Below are 23,820 nucleotides of genomic sequence, written 5' to 3' on the forward strand. Positions count from 1 at the left end.
GACATTGATGCTGAGGTTGAATTACTTATTGGCACAGATGCAGCCAAAGTGATGGAGCCATGGGAGCTGATCAACAGCCAGGATGAGGGGCCCTATGCTGTTCGGACCAGAGTTGGATGGGTCGTTAACGGTCCACTACATGGTGAAAACAAGAGTAAGATTGGCTGCTCTGTTGTCACTGCCAACAGGATTTCTGTGGAACACCTAGAACACATGCTGGTACAACAATACAATCACGATTTCAATGAAAAACATCACAGGAGCAAATGGAAATGTCCAGAGAAGACATCAAGTTTATGAATATAATGGACAATACTGCAGTATTAAGTGATGGACATTACTGTATAGACTTACCTTTTAAAGAGCAAAATCCCATCCTGCCACAAAACCGCTGTGTGGCAGAACAGCGCCTCCAGAGTCTGAAGAAGAAGTTTGATAATAACAGCTTATTCAAACAAGATTACATCACATTTCTTGAGGACATGAACTGCAATGGATATGCTGAACTTGTGCCAAATGACCAGATGATGAACAGTAAGGGAAGGGTATGGTATATTCCCCATCATGGTGTTTACCATCCCACGTAAAAAAAAATGATGATGGTGGGATGATGTTCACCCAAAACTCCAAACAATGGTCTGGCTGGCTGGAAGACCTGAAGAGAATGACAGAGTTTAAAGTGGATCGGTGTGTTAAGCCCAAAACCTTCTGTCTTGCTGCAGCACAGCTTCACTTCTCTGATGCCAGCCAAGTGGGATACGGCATCATTTTTGTTGCAGCCAGCAGAGAGCTAAAAGAAAGTCTGAGTGCTTTAAACCAGGACAAAATCCAAAGAACTTTGGCTCAAGATGGCATAAACTGGCATTTTAACACACCTGCAGCCTCACATCAAGGAGGTGTTTGGGAGCGCTTGATTCGTTCAGTGACAAGTGTTCTCACCTCAATCCTTAAGCAGCAGGTTGTGGATGATGAAACACTGCAGACCATCTTTGGCGAAGCTGAAGCCATCTTAAATGACAGACCGATCACCACAGTCTCTGATGATCCAGATGATTTGGAAGCCATCACACCAAACCACATCTTGACCTTAAAGGGCAAACTTGTCATACCACCTGGATTGTTTGAAAAAAAGGATTTGTACCTGAGGAAAAGATGGAGACAAGTAAAATACATGGCTGAATTATTCTGCAAAAGATGAATTTCTGAATACTTGCCACTTATGCAGGAAAGACAAAGGTGGATGAGGCCAAGAAGAAACCTAAGTCCAGGAGATGTTGTCCTGATTGCAGATGCCACTGCGCCCAGAGGATGCTGGCAGATGGGCAGAATTCTGTCTGTAAACACTGATGCCAGAGGCCTGGTTCGCTCTGTGCAACTGAAGACCAAAACCAGTGTGTTGGAGAGACCAGTGACCAAGCTTTGCCTGCTGCTGGAGGCAGCTGTGGACTAAAACCTCTATCTGCACTACCTCTTATTCCTCTATCTACCTCTCTGTCTTTGTTCTTGTTTTTTCAGGTCCAGAAAGAAGATGAAGAAACACTCATCGCAGATATTGTTAGAATAGCTCCATTTAGTTTATGAGTGTAATTGTGACTAAGTGCACAATTAGGGGCCGGAGTGTAGGAGCTATTTGTCGGTTTAGTTTTTTGTTTAAAGTTCATTTACCTTTTTTGTTTACTAACTTAATATTGTTTTGCTAATTGTTTAACTTTTGTTTATTTTTTGTTTGTTTAATTTTTACAATATATGTTTTTTTCATTTTTATGGTTATTGTTACCTCCGCCAAGGAGGTTATGTTTTTGCCAGGGTTTGTTTGTTTGTTTGTCTGTCTGTCTGTCTGTTTGTCTGTCCCTTAGTGTGCAACATAACTCAAAAAGTTATGGACAGATTTTGATGAAATTTTCAGGGTTTGTTGGAAATGGGATAAGGAAAAAATGATTATCTTTTGGGGGTGATTGGGGGTGGGGGGGCCCACGGGGGGGCCCACTGATCAGCCTTGGCGGAGGTCTGCGCTCTCCAAGTGCTTCTAGTTTGAGTTATGTTACAGTCTTAAGTTCAGTCACCTTTAAGTTGATTTAATTTTGATGACAAATAGCCGCTACACTGTCAATCAAACTTTAGCGCTGGTTTGCTGTCTGACACTGGAGAGGGGCGGGAGGAGGAGCAGGATGAACCAGATGTGAGACAGGAAGTGGGTTTAGCCCCACAACGATGTGGGCGGAGTTTAGTCAGGAGTTATTTTCACCTACAATGAGACACCAACTTCTGTTTGACTAATGTGAAAGACAAGTGTGTGTGTTTGTGTGTGTGTGTGTGTGTGTGTGTGTGTGTGTGTGGGTGTGTGTGTGGGTGTGTGTGATCTGTGGGCGGAGCCTGGCAGTCGGTAAAAGATACAATGTGGAGTGGAATTTCACCGAAGTTCACAGCAACTTTTCTGGAGATTCTCCGGTGGGAATCAGCCTCTGTAAAGAGAAGGTAAAAGAGCTGGAAACTAAAGTCCAAAAACAACTGTCCATGTTCACTAAACTGACCAAGACCAGCATTTCAACAGAGGCATCATTAAAGTGGTTCACATCCTGGACAAGCGCAAACATATGTGCGCATGCGCTCATACAGCTGCAGTCGGACCTGAACAGGTGCCTCTGGGTTGTACTCCAGTGGGATGACTCAGTAGAAGTGACAGGGGGGTGCTGGGTTTATGTACACAAAGTTCTGTTTTTAATTGATACGTTTTGACAGCGTATGTGAACTTACTCCTTATTTTTCTTGTTTAAAGCAGTGTTTGTTTTTTAGCACCGCTGTTTTACATTCACATACTCCCAAACTGAAATCAACTTAAAACTAGGGGAGGGCAAGTTAAGGCATTATTACCACATTAAGGCATTCATTAAATAACACCGACAATTGTTTTAATCTCACATTAATGCCGTTTTATTCTAACTCCTATTCTTCTGCCCCTGCTTGTGTGCGTGTAGCGATTAGCTCGGCAGATAAACAACAGGTTTCCCAAGAAAGGCCAGACGCCCAAAACTTCTCTCCAAACCTTTTACTTGAGACTCACTGTAAAACTGCAACATACATAAAAAATATGTCTCAGCTGTGTTCATTGCCTTAGTACATTTACATGGCATTATACATTACATTGAATGGAAAAAAGACCGCTAGCTCGATGCTAACTTAAAAGGGAAAATCCACAGACACGCTAACGATTAGCATTTACAGATTAATTTAAGATTCACAACGTCTTTTTATCCAGCAACAAAAGTTCACATCAGAAATATTTTTATACTACTCATTCTTACAACAACTGGACATAAAATACTCACAGGTAAACGTTTTTCGGGCCATACAAACAGAGTGCAAGAAACGTGGGTTAGTTTCTTCTTCTTCTGTCCGAACTGGCTACGGGAACACCGCAAGGACAAAACATACGTTAGTGCAATTTATTCCGACCACTAGAGGACCCCCTTTGTTTGCTTTTAACAACTGAGCATCACATATTATTGGGCTTATTAATATTAGTACTTATTAGTGGGCTTAAGACTCATGTCAGTCACTCAACACCGGAAATAAACTGGTGGGGAAATAAACATGGAGAAAAGTACTGGTCTTTTACATGGACATTTTCATTTTAAATGTCTTCAGATGGTGGGATTGAGAAGGACAAAGTTGTTTGTAAGCACTGCAATGTGGAATTATTATTGTTTTTTTTATCACTGGAGTACTTTGAGTCTGAAATATCACTGAAAGGCAATACACACTGTTGATGCCGGCAAACCACCCCCCCTCCATAATTGTGTGATCAGTCGTGATTAATTGCAGAAATCCATGCCATTAATTGTAATTTAAAAATTTAATCGCTGCCCAGCACTACTAAAAACATATACATGATGATAATCTGAGGGTCCAAAATGACATGACAGACTCTGGTGAAAGTGAAAGAGGGATGAGGGTTTTTAAATTTCTGGTTAAATAATGTTTTGGACCAAAACATAAGAGAAAATGAATCCTCATGGTGCACTGCACTTCTGCATTTGGCAGCAAAACTTCTACTGGCTTTGACCGTAATTGTAAAATAACTCGCCTTTTTATGAGTTGGAATGATACTGTATCTGTTAATAGTTATAGCTTTGAACAAGTATATGTTTTGTTATGGCAGCAATTACCACACTGCAGGATTGTGTAAAAATTGTACTTTGTGAAGTGTTAGATTGAACTGTTGTAAGTTACCTTTAAAATACTAAAATAATATGTAATCATTCCTATGAAAAGCAGTACCAGTCTAAAGTGTGGGTACCCTTTTTCTTTCAATACTTCATATATTAATAAGTCAAATGTAATGTAATGTAATAAAAAAAACAACTTGTCATTGTTTTCCAAGAACATTTGGAAGCACTGATATTTTCACCTCTGCCATGAGGGTATGTTTATAAAAGGTACTGTTTAAAAAATCTGTTATTTTGTGTTTCATTTCATGATTTGTTGAAGCCCTCAATTAACAACATTTTATTGAGTAAAAAGTAGACATATTAAGAATGGAATATAATCACATTTTTAAGAGGTAAAAACAGTAAATACTTTGTTAATTTTACTTAAATAATTCTTGAAATAAAGCAAAAAAAAGTTTGGTAAATAAACTGAAAAACATTATTATAATTTACTGGGTTTTTGTGACATGCGAAAGTGTTCTTAAGTGAAATTTACTCGGAAGGATCTTTTGTTGAAGGACTACATATGCTAGTAAAATGTACTTGAGTATGTTTGATTTAGTAATGGTTACTAGTAAGTAATCTTTATTTAGGTATTTCTAAAGAAAAATTTACTCAGGATTTCGATGTGGAAATTGTTGCCTAGGTTTTTCTAAGTAAGTAAATGGCACTCCATTTTTTTATTTTTTTTTTAACTTTTTTTCAGTGTAGATTTTTGGTACCTCTGTGGCAATTTATTATTGGGCTCAGATTGGAGCTGGAAAAAACTTGATATTCAAGGTGGGTAAAAGAGACGCTATTGGAAAAAATGTTTGGAAGCCTCTGAATACCTGTGGAATTAACTGTGATATGGAAATAAGTCTGTTTAAGGAAAAAGAGTGGAAACACCAACATAAATCTTCACTGCCTCTTTCCTGTAGGTTCTTGTTGGAGAAGAAAAGTCCATCCACATGAAGGTCTACTGGACACTGCCCTGCTGTGGAGGAGGAGCAGTGCTGGTTGATGAACAGGAGAACCAGACCAAAACTGAACCCATCCAACCTTTCTAATGTGACCACAGGAAACTCACCAGCACCTCTGGCTTTGAATACACTCTGTTTGCTTCTTTCACATCAATAAAAGAAATCATTCTTTCAGATCAGCATGTTAATTATACTACCAGACAGTATAGAAAGGACGGAAAAGTTCAACATAATGCAAAACTACAAAAAAAACAAAACATCAAATTTACTATTTAACATATCTACTGCATGCTTTAAAAATATATTAAATATATGACATCTTTGAGCTGCTCATTTTGCCAGTGCTTATTTGTCATTGATGGATTTTTCACAGATATTTCATGGTTCAGTTTCTTGAATTTCAGTGAAACATCTGCTAAAGTTTTAACACAAACTAAAAAGAAATCATCTCCTGTGTAGGAGCTATTTGTCGGTTTAGTTTTCTGTTTAAAGTTAATTTACCTTTTTTGTTTACTAACTTAGTATTTTTTTGCTAATTGTTTATTTTTTGTTTAGTTTTTTTGTTTAGTTTTTAAGGTTATTGTTTTCATTCTTTGGTATTTTGCACCTTTTTGTTTAGTGTTTTCTTATTGGTTTAGACCGTGGGCACGTCGGTATAAATAGGGAGCACAAAGTTAGACCAGCATGCACCTGGGTGGGCCTATGGTTTTTTATCAGACAGTCAGACAGGATGAGCAGGAGAGACAGCACAGAAGACCTTAGTTGTTGTTTTTCCTGCAAAATCTTGAAAATAAACCACTTGAACTACATCTATGATATGGACATTGTATTTTTGACTGTGTAAACCACAAACCCATGGTGCATCTAGTGGTTATTTGAGTTATGTTACAGTCTTAAGTTCAGTCACCTTTAAGTTGATTTAATTTTGATGACAAATAGCCGCTACATCCTGGAATAACTCAGTTAAGCCTTTCAGTTTGGGTGCTTCCACAAATGAGTCCAGTTTTCTGTTTGTAAAAGCCTCAGTAGTGAAATAGAACAAAGTCCTATCACACATACCACATCATATATCATATGTTTTGGAGTTCTTGGACTATTTCTATTGTATAGAACTTTATACTTACTCTCTCTTCCTCTACTTCTTAGTCAGACATTGGACTTTTCAAAGTTCCTTTTCAGACTACAGTTGTTCATCCTGTTTCTGTCTCACGTTTCTCCAAATGAACTGAACCTTAATGATGTATTCCAACCTGTGAGGGCTTATACCACCCAACATTTTACAAACAGTGTCATGAAAAGACACAATTGTTGTTAAATATTGGAAGAGCTTTTCCAACTATTACAGTAGCATTAACTACTTCCTTACTCACCAGTTTACACATGAACACTAAATGTACAGTTTCTAAATCTACAGTTTGTGGTAGACGCCTTAACAAACACTTAAACTCTGCTCTTTAACCCTCCAGGGTGATCAAAGCGTGAGAAAAGAAAAAAGGTTTTTGTTTGAGATTAATACACCATGAAAACCTGGAGATATGATTAATAGATAGACACCTTTATATGTTCATAGACACACCTGCTTTACTCTTTCAACTTCGAAAACAGATGAGAGAACATGATTAGGAATGTCTTTGTAATAAATAGTATAGAGTTTTTTCAAATTGTATCCTACTATTTTTGTGTATTATTGGGTCCAATATGTTAAATAAGGTAAAGTGCAAAGGAATGATCATATCATCAAGGTGAAACAGTGCTGAAACATATATAACAAATGTGGTTAACATTTTTGATGTGTTACATAAAGGCAAACTCAAAAGTATGGAAAGAACCGCTAGGAGTTAAACACTGTCTTCCACTACGAACCACTAGATCAGTGAGGTCCAATCCACTGATGAAATGACATGCACAATTAAAGTAACCAAACAAAACACAGGAGAAAAAGATGAAGTTTAAGCAGTTTATTGGAATTAGTATCAAAACAGACCAAATTAAATCAAATCAAATCAGACCAAATCAGATCAGATCAAGTCAGACCAAATCAAATCAAATCAGATCAAATCAGACCAAATCAAATCAGACCAAATCAGATCAAATCAGACCAAATCAGATCAGATCAAATCAGACCGAATTAGACCAAATCAGACCAAATCAAACCAATTTGTTGTAAACTAGACTTTTGAGCTAATCTACAGAAACCCAACAGAATCCTCCAGGAGCAAAAACTTAGTGTGATAGTGGCCAGGAAAAACTTCCTTCTAACAAGGAAGAAAAGCTGGAGCAGACCTAAACTCCTGGAGGATGGTCATCTGCCTTGACCAGCTGGGGTGAAAGAAAGAAAGAAAGAAAGAAAGAAAGAAAGAAAGAATGAAGCAAAGAGAGAAAAAATGAAAGAAAGAGAGAAAGAATGAAAGAACGAAAGAATGAATGAGAGAACGAAAGAAAGAGAAAGAGAGAAAGAGAGAAAGAAGGAAAGAACGAAAGAAAGAAAAAAACGAAAGAAAGAAGGAATGAGAGAACGAAGTAAAGAAAGAGAAAGAACGAGAGAAAGAACGAAAGAACGAATGAAAAAAGAATGAAAGTAAGAAGGAATGAGAGAATGAAGGAAAGAAAGAGAAAGAAAGACAGGAAGAAAGAAAGAAAGAAAGAAAGAAAGATGGAGTGAGAGAGAAGAGAGGTAGAAAGGGGGGAGTGAGAGAGAGGAGAGGGGAAAAGAGAGAGAGAGAGGAGAGAGGGAGAGAGTGAAAGAAAGAGAGAGAAGAGAGGGAGAAAGAGAGAAAGAGAGAGAGAGAAGAGAGAGAGTGAGGAAAGGGAGAAAGAGGGGAGAATGAGAGAGGAGAGGTAAAAGGTAGGGGACCACTGCTCTGCTCCATTCAACTGAGGGCATGTAGACCGCTGGAGGTGGAGGTAACCTCAGCGATGGATGACAGAGGCCGGGTCCAACCCCGCAGGGGCCAGGAAGAAAGACAAAGAAAGAAAGAAAGAAAGAAAGAAAGGACAGATGGAGTGAGAGAGAAGAGAGGGAGGGGGGCCGGGAAGAAAGAGAAAGAAAGAAAGAAAGAAAGAAAGAAAGAAAGGAAAAAGACGGAGGGCCCCCCGGGGGTGGATGGATGGGGGGGGGGGGGGGGGGGGGTTGCTGCTCCATCCCGGGCACTTAGGGCCTCCAGACAGTGGGAGGCGGAAGGCGGGGGACTGCCGGGGTCTTCCGGACAGCCGGAGGCATAGGGGAGGGGTCCACCGGGGTCCTCGGGACAGCCAGAGGCGGAAGGTGGGGGGCCGCCGGGGTCCTCGGGTTAGCCACAGGCCGAAGGCGGGGGGCCGCCAGTGTCCTTGGCACAGCCAGAGGCAGAAGGAGGGGGTCTGCCGAGGTCCTCCGGACCGCCAAAGGCGGAAGGCGGGGGGCCGCCGGGGTCCTCGGGACAGCCAGAGGCGGAAGGCGGGGGGCCGCTGGGGTCCTCGGGATGGCCACAGGTGGAAGGGTGGGGGCCGCCAGGGTCCTCGGGACAGCCAGAGGCGGAAGGCGGGGTTCTGCCGGGGTCCTTGGGACAGCCGGAGGAGGGGGGCGGGGGGCTGCCGGGGTCCTCCGAAAAGCCGGAGGCGGAAGGCAGGGGTCCGCTGGGGTCCTCCGGAAAGCTGGATGCGGAAGGCGGGGGCCCGCCGGGGTCCTCGGGACAGCCGGACGTAGGGGACGGGGGGCCGCCGGGGTCCTCGGGACAGCCGGAGGTGTGGGGCGGGGGGCCGCCGGGGTCCTCCGGATAGCTGCAGGCGGGGGGCGGGGAGCCGCCGGGGTCCTCTGGGAAGCTGGCGGCGAAAAGGGGGGGTCCGCCGGGGTCCTCTGGACAGCCAGAGGCAGAAGGCGGGGGTCTGCCGCTCTGCTTCGGAGATACTGCTGGTACTTCTTGCTGGAGCGCAGGCACCGTAGGAAAGACCGAATTGGTCTTGGGATGCGGCTCTGCGCTGGACAGCTGGAGGCAGGGGTCTCCTCAGGAATTGGTGACAATGCCTGGGGCCAACGAAGCAGGGGCCGGGTCCAACCTCGCAGGGTCTGGAAAATACAGAAATCAAGTAAGCATTCAACCTTTTCAAACTTTTTCATGCAAATGATTCATTCTGATATTCAACTCCTGTCATTTGGATGTGCTTTGTTTCAGAACAGGGTGATGTGTTTGCTTTGAGCTGTTCAAAACACTCTCAATAATTCAGCTCATCCATATTTTTTATCTGTACTGTTGTACTGCTGCTCAGTTATAGGAAATGGCTTTTGGAATAAACAACGTATACACAAAAAATTTTATGTGGAACAACAGAACTTTCAGAGGCACATCGCACCGAGCCACAAGTCCACAAATATCAGCAAGAGACAAACACCAAGAACTACATTTCCTTCAGGAAATGTGGGCGTCGACTTTTATCTTAAACTTGTCAGATTATTTAATGAATCTCTATTTTTATCAGTTTTACTTTCTGTTGAGTATTACTTTGATGAATTCAGTGATTTTGGGTGATTTTTGCTTTGGTGTTTGTCTCGGTTTCATGTAAAATTAATTATTCTTTGACATATACCTCAGATTTTATTCAATATCAGTCTTATTTTGAGTTTTATTACATAACATGACAAGGTTTACATCAGTTTTGCATCACTTTTACTCCTGCTTTAACAGTTATTTAAATAAATTAACTAATTACCTTCAGTTTTTCTTAATATCAGTCTTAGTTTTAGCTCAAACTTGTCCGATTATTTAATAAATCTCTATTTTTTTTTATCAGTTTTACTTTTCATTTGAGTACTATTTAGCTAAAGTGAGTAATTTTGTATGCAGGTTGATGGGTATTTTTAGGAATTAGAGTAGCACACCTATAGTTTTAAATGACCATATGCAGTAGTCACTAAAACTAAAACGTACTAAAAAGTTACTAAACTTACTAAAAAGTTACTAAAACTACCCATCAGACCTGCATTTGGTTATTTAAAGGTATAGGTGTGCTACTCTGATTACTAAAACTACCCATCAGACCTGCATTTGGATATTTAAAAGTATAGGTGTGCTACTCTGATTACTAAAACTACCCATCAGACCTGCATATTGTTGTTTAAAAGTATAGGTGCGCTACTCTGATTACTAAAACTACCCATCAGACCTGCATTTGGTTATTTAAAAGTATAGGTGCGCTACTCTGATTACTAAAACTACCTATCAGACCTGCATTTGGTTATTTAAAAGTATAGGTGTGCTACTCTGATTACTAAAACTACCCATCAGACCTGCATTTGGATATTTAAAAGTATAGATGTGCCACTCTGATTACTAAAACTACCCATCAGACCTGAATATGGTCATTTAAAACTATAGGTGTGCTACTCTGATTACTTAAAATACCCATCAGACCTGCATTTGGTTATTTAAAAGTATAGGTGTGCTACTCTGATCTTCAAATTTACTGATTAAGTAGAGTAAAAAAACAGATATTAGCATCTTTTCTGCCTACGGGTTTGGTAATCTGACACAGTATGACACAGGTTTACATTAGTTTTTCATGTTTTAATCCTGCTCTAAGTGTTATGTAGATGAAATGACTAGTATAAAATGACTTTTTTTCTTACCTTAGCCATGGCGGCAAACTTCCTCCCGGTCGGTCCGGGTCCGGGTCCTGGTTCGGGTCCTGGTTCTTCTACGGTGTCCGGTCCTTGTCCTGGTCCTGATCCTGGTCTTGAAGTTTTGCGTCTCTGGCTCCTTCTTTTGGTGGTTTTTAAAGTTTTTTGTGTGTTAGCTTAGCGCACTATACTCCTACACTGCTACTACTAGGGCTAGCTGACATGGAAAAGGGAAGAATAATAACCGTCCACTTTACATGTTCTGTGCGGTAACCTGGCAACAGCGATGCACGCGCATGTTTCAAGTGCTGGTTTTGTGTGTGTATGTGTGTGCCTGCGTGCGTGTTATGGGGGCGGGGGTCAACGGGGATGCAAGCGCATTTTTCAATTGCTGGTTTTGTGTGTATTGGGGCGGGTTGGTTTCCGTCCTACTTATAATACTATGAGGGTATGGGTCGGTGTAGACCTCATGCAGGGGTCACTGTAAACGTGTTCTTTTGTTGTAAATTCCAAGAATAAGTCCGGATTCTTTTAGGTCTCATTTTTTTACATTTATTGTTGACTTGCTCTGATCACTAACAACATATAACTCAGCTGAGGTTTCACACCCCAAGTGGGGAAATGGACCCAGAACATGCCAATGCACATCACTTTTATAATCCTTGTAAACTGATCTTCAAACTACTAATAAAATACTAATACTGACTAACCTGTTATTCAATCCAAGAATTCAACCTTCCAAATTAAAATATTTTAGTTCCCCCTTTTGACATGATTTTATCATGTCAATAACTAGATGAAATGTCTGTTTTTGTTATCCCCCTTTTATGTCCATCATCACTATAACCATAAAATTACCTCTATTTATGCCATATGTGTAAGCTGAAATCATTCATAACATACGAAACAGCAATTCTTCATAACACAGATCAATGGAATTTGTGAACGATTGTTATACATTAAAGAATATCACATCATAATATGAGCATATCATTCTTGATCAAGAGTCTATTTTATCCATTACACTAAAAATTTCAAACCTTTATCTATTATACTAAAATTCAAAACCATCTACGAGGGCCGTTCAATAAGTTCATGGCCTCACCCACAACAGAACAACACAGACTGATAATTTATATTTTATTTTTCAATATAATCTCCATTTATAGCAATGCACTTGGTCCATCGATGTTCAAGCATCACTATCCCATCACGAAAGAATGTAACATCCTGTATTATAACAACCAGTATTTCTGGGTGAGGCCATGAACTTATTGAACAGCCCTCGTATACTCTACTGGCTCACATTTCAGCAAAAAACCACATAAATCCTATAATCTCATGTCTATACGTGTATATCTAACTATGTATGAATATATCTTAGCTTTAGCAGAATATATGTATCTATAGAGAGGTGTAAAGTAACAAGAAAAGAAAAAACAACACAAAACAATTGTCTTTATCAGTTGATGTCGGCCCTTGGATCTCCTGCTGTGATGATTGATGTTCTCCACAAAGAAACCAGACCATTGTCCAGCTGTTTTAGTCGACAGGTGATGGATGCCAGGGTTCTCCATTGGTTCCTCAAAGAGGGCAGTCAGATCTTCCAGGACACTGATAATGCTGTAGCAGATGTAGTGTTGTTTGAGGTAACAGTGCAACAAAATCAACCATTTTCCACACACCACCGTTCTCAGCTGACAAGTCCAAAGTCAGATGATGTTTCCACGTCATCATGGACGTGGGGCTGCGCTGTTCTCTGATGAAGTCCTTCTGCAACCCCCATGGAACTGTAATGGCATCAATGAATATCTGAGGGTCGAATGATATTCCTGGGATGGTAGTTGATCATCTTTTTGCAGTGCGGAAGAACATCCCATGACTTTCTCCTCCTTGCTCTTGGAGAGACCTGTAACATATGCGGCAGGAAACAACCGCAAACATTCCTGACCTTTAACCTCACTGACTGAAAGAGAGACCTGTGAGCACTCAATGAAAAGACCTTAGTAATAAAATTTCTCTGTACATTTAACAAGAGCATCTCTCAGTCCACACATCCCAGGGTGTCTGAATGGATGCCATGGCTGAGGTCTGTCCATGATCAGGTTTTCATAGGGACCTTTTACTGATTACCTGTATGAGTGATTTATCCTCTATAGTGACTGGGATCTGGTGCTTTCTTCACTGGGTTTCAGATGACCCCCCTAATTGTTATCTATCTAAAGGGATCCCCTTTGTAGCCCAGAACTTCCCCACAGTCGCCAGGCGGACAAATCACCCAATTGTCACTGTGACTCTCACAGTGTGAGAGGTAAACCCAGGTCGTCCTTTCTGTAATTTTCAACAATCTGAAATGGACCCTTCTGCTCCAAACTGGTCCAGCTGTTCTCCTTCTCCCTTTAATCAGGACCCACAGTCCTGGTTTTACCACTGGGTCTGATTTCACCAGGTCTCCTGAAACAAAATTAACAAAAGAGACTTCTCTACTGGTTAGTACTTTATTCATATATTCTGCTAAAGTCAATCATCTCCTTCTCCACTCCCCTGTTTCTTATTCATTATAATATCACTCCCTCATCCCTACGGATCATGGATGATAAATACAATAATTTTCACTAATTGTTTATTTTTTGTTTATTTTTTGTTTAATATTTAGAATATATTTTTAGATTTTTATGGTTATTGTTTTCATTCTTTGGTATTTAGCACCTTTTTGTTTTGTGTTTTCTTATTGGTTTAGACAGTGGGTACCTGGGTATAAATAGGGAGCACAAAGATAGACCAGCATGCACCTGGGTGGGCCTATATATTTTTACCAGTCACAGACAGACATAGTCACTCAGAAGATCAGACAGGATGAGCAGGAGACACATCGTAAAAGGCCTTAGTTGTTGAAGATCATTCAGTTCTGTCTATTGTCGCTGTGCAAGTCAGGAGCCAAAGAACAAATGCATCTGTGCACACATATGCCTTTTTAGACCCAGGCAGCACGGGCACATTTTGCACAGAAAGCCTGTCAAGAAAATTAAATGTCAAAGGAAAGAAAGCAAATATTTTGCTAAGAACTATGGGACACAAAAACATTGTGAATACAAATATAATTTCTGGTCTTGAAGTTGCTGCTCTTGATAAAAATGACTTTATTGAGCTTCCAGATGTCATGATGTGGCATGTCGGTGCGCACCTGCTTGGTGATTAGTGAGTGGCACCGACAGAGCCTATAAGGCATAGTGGGTAGTCCACGCAGCCACTCAGTCTCAGGTGGGTTTCAGAGGAGCAGCGTGTACAGACCAGTGGTTGTTGGGGCTTTATTGCTCCTTTGCTCTGTACCTGATCTCCAGCCAGAGCTGTTTGAGTAACTACCGTGTGGCTACCACGCACCTCCTCCTTTGTTTGCTCTCCGGCCGGTGTGCGTGCGGCCGGCTTTGGGTCGCCGTGATTCCCTCTCCGGTAGGTCGCCTCGTTGTTAAGTTGATTTGAGCTGCATACCAGCGCTTACACCAAATTATTTCCGGGTCCTAGGCTGTTGCTGGGATTTAGCCGTGGTTTCCCCGTGGCGTCCCCCCTCTTCCTGCAGTCCGCACGTGCATGTGTTTTCGCCAACAGGTAAGGCGCACACACCCGACCCTGTATGGTTTCTGGTGTGGCTGATGATTAAAACCTTCATCTCCATCCAGGACCTGCAGCGTTGGCCTGGCTTATACCCGCTGCCTTTGTTTGGGAAGTGCTGTTGTTTTGCCCGTCTGTGAGTCTACGGGGGTCCCTACACTGCATACCATGCTTTGGACCCCAGTCGTTACAACCGTGCGTCAGGTGCGCGCGCACGCCGTTACGCTACAGCCGGCGTGCGCATGTGAAAACGACATCAGAGGTTAATTAATTCCTTCTGCCCTTTTTTTTTTCTTTTTCTTTTTTTATAGTTGGATTTATTTTGCATGTAGGGTGAGTGAACTCGCATGCGTGTGTTATTTGTTGCTTAATTGCTTTGTGTGATGTTACTGTCGTTGCTTTGCATGTTTCCTTATTTGCTTAGTTTTTCATATTTGCTGTGATTTACTTGCTTGCATTGTTTGTTGTTGCCTTGTTTGCTGTTATGTTGTTGTGTTGCCTATTGAATTATTATTCTCTGATTGTCATGTTTTAATAATTGAATTTTAATTTTGCTAAAATAAATAGGTCTATTTTTAAAAAAAGTGTTATTATAAAATAAAGTTTATTGTGTGTGATAAATCACATCCTCTGACTTACTTTGTCTTCACCTACGCGGCCATTTGGTAAATTGAGATAGGTCCCGGGGCCTTTTCCCCGGGTGGCGTTGTCAATTTTTTTTTGTGTTGATGAAAAAGAAGTTCTGCCTTCCACCCCCCCACACACACACGCTACAATGACACACAAGACTATGCCTGTTTCAAAGAGTAATGTTCCACAACAAGAAGATATTGTGAAGTGGCCATACCTTCAAAATGTTAAGCTCCACGACTTTGATGCTGAGGTTGAATTACTTATTTGCACAGATGGAGCCAAAGTGATGGAGCCATGGGAGCTGATCAACAGCCAGGATGAGGGGCCCTATGCTGTTCGGACCAGAGTTGGATGGGTCGTTAACGGTCCACTACATGGTGAAAACAAGAGTAAGATTGGCTGCTCTGTTGTCACTGCCAACAGGATTTCTGTGGAACACCTAGAACACATGCTGGTACAACAATACAATCATGATTTCAATGAAAAAACATCACAGGAGCAAATGGAAATGTCCAGAGAAGACATCAAGTTTATGAATATAATGGACAATACTGCAGTATTAAGTGATGGACATTACTGTATAGACTTACCTTTTAAAGAGCAAAATCCCATCCTGCCACAAAACCGCTGTGTGGCAGAACAGCGCCTCCAGAGTCTGAAGAAGAAGTTTGATAATAACAGCTTATTCAAACAAGATTACATCACATTTCTTGAGGACATGAACTGCAATGGATATGCTGAACTTGTGCCAAATGACCAGATGATGGACAGTAAGGGAAGGGTATGGTATATTCCCCATCATGGTGTTTACCATCCCACGAAAAACAAACTGAGAGTTGTTTTTGATTGTCCTGCAACATACAAGGGCACCTCCCTCAAATGCCAGCTCTCACAAGGACCAGACCTGACAAACTCTGTTGTGGGAGTTCTTCTTCACTTCAGACAAGGGCCTATTGCAGTCATGGCAGACATACAAGCTATGTTTCACCAGGTCCATGTTCCAGAATATCACAGGAACTTTCTACGCTTCCTCTGGTAGTCTGAAGGTGACACCACACAGACTCCAAAAGAATATCATATGAAAGTACATCTGTTTGGAGCTGTTTCTTCACCAAGCTGGGCAAACTATGCTTTAAGGAGAACAGCAGAAGACAATGCTCTACAGTTTCCAGCTGAAGTCATCAGTACTATCATGCACAATTTTTGTGGATGACTGCCTTAAATCTCTCCCCACTGAAGAGGATGCAATAAAAATGGTCAAGGATTTGACAGCCCTCTGCAGTAAAGGTGGCTTTCAACTTTCGACGTGGCTCAGTAACAGCCGTGCAGTGCTGCATACTATTCCAAATAATAAAAAAGCAAAGGAAATACTGGAGATGGATTTGGATGGAGATGAGCTTCCAATGGAGAGAGCATTAGGACTTCAGTGGTGCACTGAAAATGACACGTTCAAGTTCAAAACATCTCTACATGAACGGCCACATACGAAAAGAGGAATACTGTCAGTAGTGAGCTCACTGTATGATCCTCTAGGATTTCTTGCCCCATTCACAATCACTGCCAAGCTGCTACTTCAGGAGCTCTGTAGAAAAAATCTGGGCTGGGATGATGATGGTGGGATGATGTTCACCCAAAACTCCAAACAATGGTCTGGCTGGCTGGAAGACCTGAAGAGAATGACAGAGTGTAAAGTGGATCGGTGTGTTAAGCCCAAAACCTTCTGTCTTGCTGCAGCACAGCTTCACTTCTCTGATGCCAGCCAAGTGGGATACGGCATCATTTTTGTTGCAGCCAGCAGAGAGCTAAAAGAAAGTCTGAGTGCTTTAAACCAGGACAAAATCCAAAGAACTTTGGCTCAAGATGGCATAAACTGGCATTTTAACACGCCTGCAGCCTCACATCAAGGAGGTGTTTGGGAGCGCTTGATTCGTTCAGTGACAAGTGTTCTCACCTCAATCCTTAAGCAGCAGGTTGTGGATGATGAAACACTGCAGACCATCTTTGGCGAAGCTGAAGCCATCTTAAATGACAGACTGATCACCACAGTCTCTGATGATCCAGATGATTTGGAAGCCATCACACCAAACCACATCTTGACCTTAAAGGGCAAACCTGTCATACCACCTGGATTGTTTGAAAAACAGGATTTGTAACTGAGGAAAAGATGGAAACAAGTAAAATACATGGCTGAATTATTCTGCAAAAGATGAATTTCTGAATACTTGCCACTTATGCAGGAAAGACAAAGGTGGATGAGGCCAAGAAGAAACCTAAGTCCAGGAGATGTTGTCCTGATTGCAGATGCCACTGCGCCCAGAGGATGCTGGCAGATGGGCAGAATTCTGTCTGTAAACACTGATGCCAGAGGCCTGGTTCGCTCTGTGCAACTGAAGACCAAAACCAGTGTGTTGGAGAGACCAGTGACCAAGCTTTGCCTGCTGCTGGAGGCAGCTGTGGACTAAAACCTCTATCTGCACTACCTCTTATTCCTCTATCTACCTCTCTGTCTTTGTTCTTGTTTTTTCAGGTCCAGAAAGAAGATGAAGAAACACTCATCGCAGATATTGTTAGAATAGCTCCATTTAGTTTATGAGTGTAATTGTGACTAAGTGCACAATTAGGGGCCGGAGTGTAGGAGCTATTTGTCGGTTTAGTTTTTTGTTTAAAGTTCATTTACCTTTTTTGTTTACTAACTTAATATTATTTTGCTAATTGTTTAACTTTTGTTTATTTTTTGTTTGTTTAATATTTACAATATATGTTTTTTTCATTTTTATGGTTATTGTTACCTCCGCCACGGAGGTTATGTTTTTGCCAGGGTTTGTTTGTTTGTTTGTCTGTCTGTCCCTTAGTGTGCAACATAACTCAAAAAGTTATGGACAGATTTTGATGAAATTTTCAGGGTTTGTTGGAAATGGGATAAGGAAAAAATGATTATCTTTTGGGGGTGATCGGGGGTGGGGGGGCCCACGGGGGGGCCCACTGATCAGCCTTGGCGGAGGTCTGCGCTCTCCAAGTGCTTCTAGTTTGAGTTATGTTACAGTCTTAAGTTCAGTCACCTTTAAGTTGATTTAATTTTGATGACAAATAGCCGCTACACTGTCAATCAAACTTTAGCGCTGGTTTGCTGTCTGACACTGGAGAGGGGCGGGAGGAGGAGCAGGATGAACCAGATGTCAGACAGGAAGTGGGTTTAGCCCCAAAACGATGTGGGCGGAGTTTAGTCAGGAGTTATTTTCACCAACAATGAGACACCAACTTCTGTTTGACTAATGTGAAAGACAAGTGTGTGTGTTGTGTGTGTGTGTGTGTGTGTGTGTGTGTGTGTGTGTGTGTGTGTGTGTGTGGGTGTGTGTGATCTGTGGGCGGAGCCTGGCAGTCGGTAAAAGATACAGTGTGGAGTGGAATTTCACCGAAGTTCACAGCAACTTTTCTGGAGATTCTCCGGTGGGAATCAGCCTCTGTAAAGAGAAGGTAAAAGAGCTGGAAACTAAAGTCCAAAAACAACTGTCCATGTTCACTAAACTGACCAAGACCAGCGTTTCAACAGAGGCATCATTAAAGTGGTTCACATCCTGGACAAGCGCAAACATATGTGCGCATGCGCTCATACAGCTGCAGTCGGACCTGAACAGGTGCCTCTGGGTTGTACTCCAGTGGGATGACTCAGTAGAAGTGACAGGGGGGTGCTGGATTTATGTACACAAAGTTCTGTTTTTAATTGATACGTTTTGACAGCGTATGTGAACTTACTCCTTATTTTTCTTGTTTAAAGCAGCGTTTGTTTTTTAGCACCGCTGTTTTACATTCACATACTCCCAAACTGACATCAACTTAAAACTAGGGGAGGGCAAGTTAAGGTGTTATTACCACATTAACGCAATCATTAAATAACACAGACAATATTTTAAATCTCACATTAATGCCGTTTTATTCTAACTCCTATTCTTCTGCCCCTGCTTGTGTGTGTGTAGCGATTAGCTCGGCAGATAAACAACAGGTTTCCCAAGAAAAGCCAGACGCCCAAAACTTCTCTCCAAATCTTTTACTTGAGACTCACTGTAAAACTGCAACATACATAAAAAATATGTCTCAGCTGTGTTCATTGCCTTGGTACATTTACATGGCATTATACATTAAATTGAATGAAAAAAAGACCGCTAGCTCGATGCTAGCTTAAATGGGAAAATCCACAGACACGCTAACGATTAGCATTTACAGATTAATTTAAGATTTACAACGTCTTTTTATCCAGCAACAAAAGTTCACATCAGAGATATTTTATACTATTCATTCTTACAACAACTGGACATAAAATACTCACAGGTAAACGTTTTTCGGGCCATCCAAAGAGAGTGCAAGAAACGTGGGTTAGTTTCTTCTTCTTCTGTCTGAACTGGCTACGGGAACACCGCAAGGACAAAACATACGTTAGTGCAATTTATTCCGACCACTAGAGGACCCCCTTTGTTTGCTTTTAACAACTGAACATCTCATATTATTGGGCTTATTAGTATTAGTACTTATTAGTGGGCTTTAGACCAGTGACGTGCATTGGGGTTCATGGCTGGGGAGGCACTGACTCTTTCAGAGCCAGATCTACAAATATATGGCTCACAACCAGAAATAAACTGGTGGGGAAATAAACATGGAGAAAAGTATTGGTCTTTTACATGGACATTTTCATTTTAAATGACTTCAGATGGTGGGGTTGAGAAGGACAAAGTTGTTTTTAAGCACTGCAATGTGGAATTATTTATTTATTTTTTATCACTGGAGTACTTTGAGTCTGAAATATCACTTAAAGGCAATATACACTGTTGATGCCAGCAAACAGCCCCCCCCCTCCATAACTATGCGATCAGTCGTGATTAATTGCAGAAATCCATGTGATTAATTGTAATTAAAAATTTTAATCGCTGCCCAGCACTACTAAAACATATACATGATGATAATCTGAGGGTCCAAAATGACATGACAGACTCTGGTGAAAGTGAAAGAGGGATGAGGGTTTTTAAATTTCTGGTTAAATAATGTTTTGGACCAAAACATAAGAGAAAAGGAATCCTCATGGTGCACTGCACTTCTGCATTTGACAGCAAAACATCTACTGGCTTTGACCGTAATTGTAAAATAACTCGCCTTTTTATGAGTTGGAATGACACTGTATCTGTTAATAGTTATAGCTTTGAACGAGTATATGTTTTGTCATGGCAGCAATTACCACACTGCAGGATTGTGTAAAAATTGTACTTTGTGAAGTGTTAGATTGAACTGTTGAAAGTTACCTTTAAAATACTAAAATAATATGTAATCATTCCTATGAAAAGCAGTACCAGTCTAAAGTGTGGGTACCCTTTCCCATTCAATACTTCATATATTAATAAGTCAAATGTAATGTAATGTAATAAAAAAAAAAACAACTTGTAATTGTTTTCCAAGTACATTCGGGAGCACTGATATTTTCACCTCTGCCATGAGGGTATGTTAATAAAAGGTACTGTTTAAAAAATCTGTCATTTTGTGTTTCATTTCATGATTTGTTGAAGCCCTCAATTAACAACATTTTATTGAGTAAAAAGTAGACATATTAAGAATGGAATATAATCACATTTTAAAGAGGTAAAAACAGTAAATACTTTGTTAATTTTATTTTAAATAATTCTTGAAATAAAGTAAATAAAAGTTTGGTAAATAAACTGAAAAACATTACTATAATTTACTGGAGTTTTGTGACATGCGGAGGTGTTCTTAAGTGAAATTTACTAGGAAGGATCTTTTGTTAAAGGACTACATATGTTAGTAAAATTTATTTGAATATGTTTGATTTAGTAATGGTTACTAGTAAGTAATCTTTACTTAGAAATTTCCAAAGTAAAATTTACTTAGGATTTCGATCTGGAAATTATTGCCTATATATATTATATATATATTGCCTATATATATATAATTTATATATATATAAATATTGGGCTCAGATTGGAGCTGGAAAAAAACTTGATATTCAAGGTGGGTAAAAGAGACACTATTGGAAAAAATGTTTGGAAGCCTCTGAATACCTGTGGAATTAACTGTGATATGAAAATACGTCTGTTTAAGGAAAAAGAGTGGAAACACCAACATAAATCTGCACTGCCTCTTTCCTGTAGGTTCTTGTTGGAGAAGAAAAGTCCATCCACATGAAGGTCTACTGGACACTGCCCTGCTGTGGAGGAGGAGCAGTGCTGGTTGATGAACAGGAGAACCAGACCAAAACTGAACCCATCCAACCTTTCTAATGTGACCACAGGAAACTCACCAGCACCTCTGGCTTTGAATACACACTGTTTTGCTTCTTTCACATCAATAAAAGAAATCATTCTTTCAGATCAGCATGTTAATTATACTACCAGACAGTATAGAAAGGACGGAAAAGTTCAACATAATGCAAAACTACAAAAAAAACAAAACATCAAATTTACTATTTAACATATCTACTGCATGCTTTTAAAATATATTAAATATATGATATCTTTGAGCTGCTCATTTTGCCAATGCTTATTTGTCATTGATGGATTTTTCACAGATGGTTCAGTTTCTTGAATTTCAGTGAAACGTCTGCTAAAGTTTTAACACAAACTAAAAAGAAATCATCTCCTGTGTAGGAGCTATTTGTCGGTTTAGTTTTCTGATTAAAGTTAATTTACCTTTTTTGTTTACTAACTTAGTATTTTTTTGTGTATTGTTTATTTTTGTTTTTTTTTGTTAGTTTAATATTTAGACTATATTTTTTGCCTTTTAAGGTTATTGTTTTCATCCTTTGGTATTTTGCACCTTTTTGTTTAGTGTTTTCTTATTGGTTTAGACCGTGGGCACGTGGGTATAAATAGGGAGCACAAAGTTAGACCAGCATGCACCTGGGTGGGCCTATCGTTCTTTATGAGACAGTCAGACAGGATGAGAAGGAAAGACAGCACAGAAGACCTTAGTTGTTGTTTTTCCTGCAAAATCTTGAAAATAAACCACTTGAACTACATCTATGATATGGACATTGTATTTTTGACTGTGTAAACCACAAACCCATGGTGCATCTAGTGGTTATTTGAGTTATGTTACAGTCTTAAGGTCAGTCACCTTTAAGTTGATTTAATTTTGATGACAAATAGCCGCTACATCCTGGAATAACTCAGTTAAGCCTTTCAGTTTGGGTGCTTCCACAAATGAGTCCAGTTTTCTGTTTTGTAAAAGCCTCAGTAGTGAAATAGAACAAAGTCCTATCACACATACCACATCATATATCATATGTTTTGGAGTTCTTGGACTATTTCTATTGTATAGAACTTTATACTTACTCTCTCTTCATCTACTTCTTAGTCAGACATTGGACTTTTCAAAGTTCCTTTTCAGACTACAGTTGTTCATCCTGTTTCTGTCTCACGTATCTCCAAATGAACTAAACCTTAATGATGTATTCCAACCTGTGAGGGCTTATACCACCCAACATTTTACAAACAATGTCATGAAAAGACACAGTTGTTGTTAAATATTGGAAGAGCTTTTCCAACTATTACAGTAGCATTAACTACTTCCTTACTCACCAGTTTACACTTGAACACTAAAGGTACAGTTTCTAAATCTAGTTTGTGGTAGACGCCTTAACAAACACTTAAACTCTGCTCTTTAACCCTCCAGGGTGATCAAAGCGTGAGAAAAGAAAAAAGGTTTTTGTTTGAGATTAATACAACATGAAAACCTGGAGATATGATTAATAGATAGACACCTTTATATGTTCATAGACACACCTGCTTTACTCTTTCAACTTCGAAAACAGATGAGAGACCATGATTAGGAATTTCTTTGTAATAAATAGTATAGAGTTTTTTCCAAATTGTATCCTACTATTTTTGTGTATTATTGGGTCCAATATGTTAAATAAGGTAAAGTGCAAAGGAATGATCATATCATCAAGGTGAAACAGTGCTGAAAAATATATAACAAATGTGGTTAACATTTTTGATGTGTTATATAAAGGCAAACTCAAAAGTATGGAAAGAACCGCTAGGAGTTAAACACTGTCTTCCACTACGAACCACTAGATCAGTGAGGTCCAATCCACTCATGAAATGACATGCACAATTAAAGTAACCAAACAAAACACAGGAGAAAAAGATGAAGTTTAAGCAGTTTATTGGAATTAGTATCAAAACAGACCAAATCAAATCAGACCAAATCAATTCAAATCAGACCAAATCAGATCAGATCAAATCAGACCAAATCAAATCAAATCAGACCAAATCAGATCAAATCTGACCAAATCAGATCAGATAAAATAAGATCAAATCAGACCGAATTAGACCAAATCAGACCAAATCAAACCAATTTGTTGTAAACTAGACTTTTGAGCTAATCTACAGAAACCCAACAGAATCCTCCAGGAGCAAAACCTTAGTGTGATAGTGGCCAGGAAAACCTTCCTTCTAACAAGGAAGAAAAGCTGGAGCAGACCTAAACTCCTGGAGGATGGTCATCTGCCTTGACCAGCTGGGGTGAAAGAAAGAAAGAAAGAAAGAAAGAAAGAAAGAAAGAAAGAAAGAAAGAATGAAGCAAAGAGAGAAAGAATGAAAGAACGAAAGAATGAATGAGAGAACAAAAGAAAGAAAAAGAAAGAGAGAAAGAAGGAAAGAACGAAAGAAAGAAAAAAACGAAAGAAAGAAGGAATGAGAGAACGAAGGAAAGAAAGAAAGAACGAGAGAGAATGAAAGAATGAACGAAAGAAAGAAAAGAACGAAAGTAAGAAGGAATGAGAGAATGAAGGAAAGAAAGAGAAAGAAAGACAGGA

Source organism: Sphaeramia orbicularis, chromosome 20 (genome assembly GCF_902148855.1).
Source record: "Sphaeramia orbicularis chromosome 20, fSphaOr1.1, whole genome shotgun sequence".
Lineage (NCBI taxonomy): Eukaryota > Metazoa > Chordata > Actinopteri > Kurtiformes > Apogonidae > Sphaeramia > Sphaeramia orbicularis.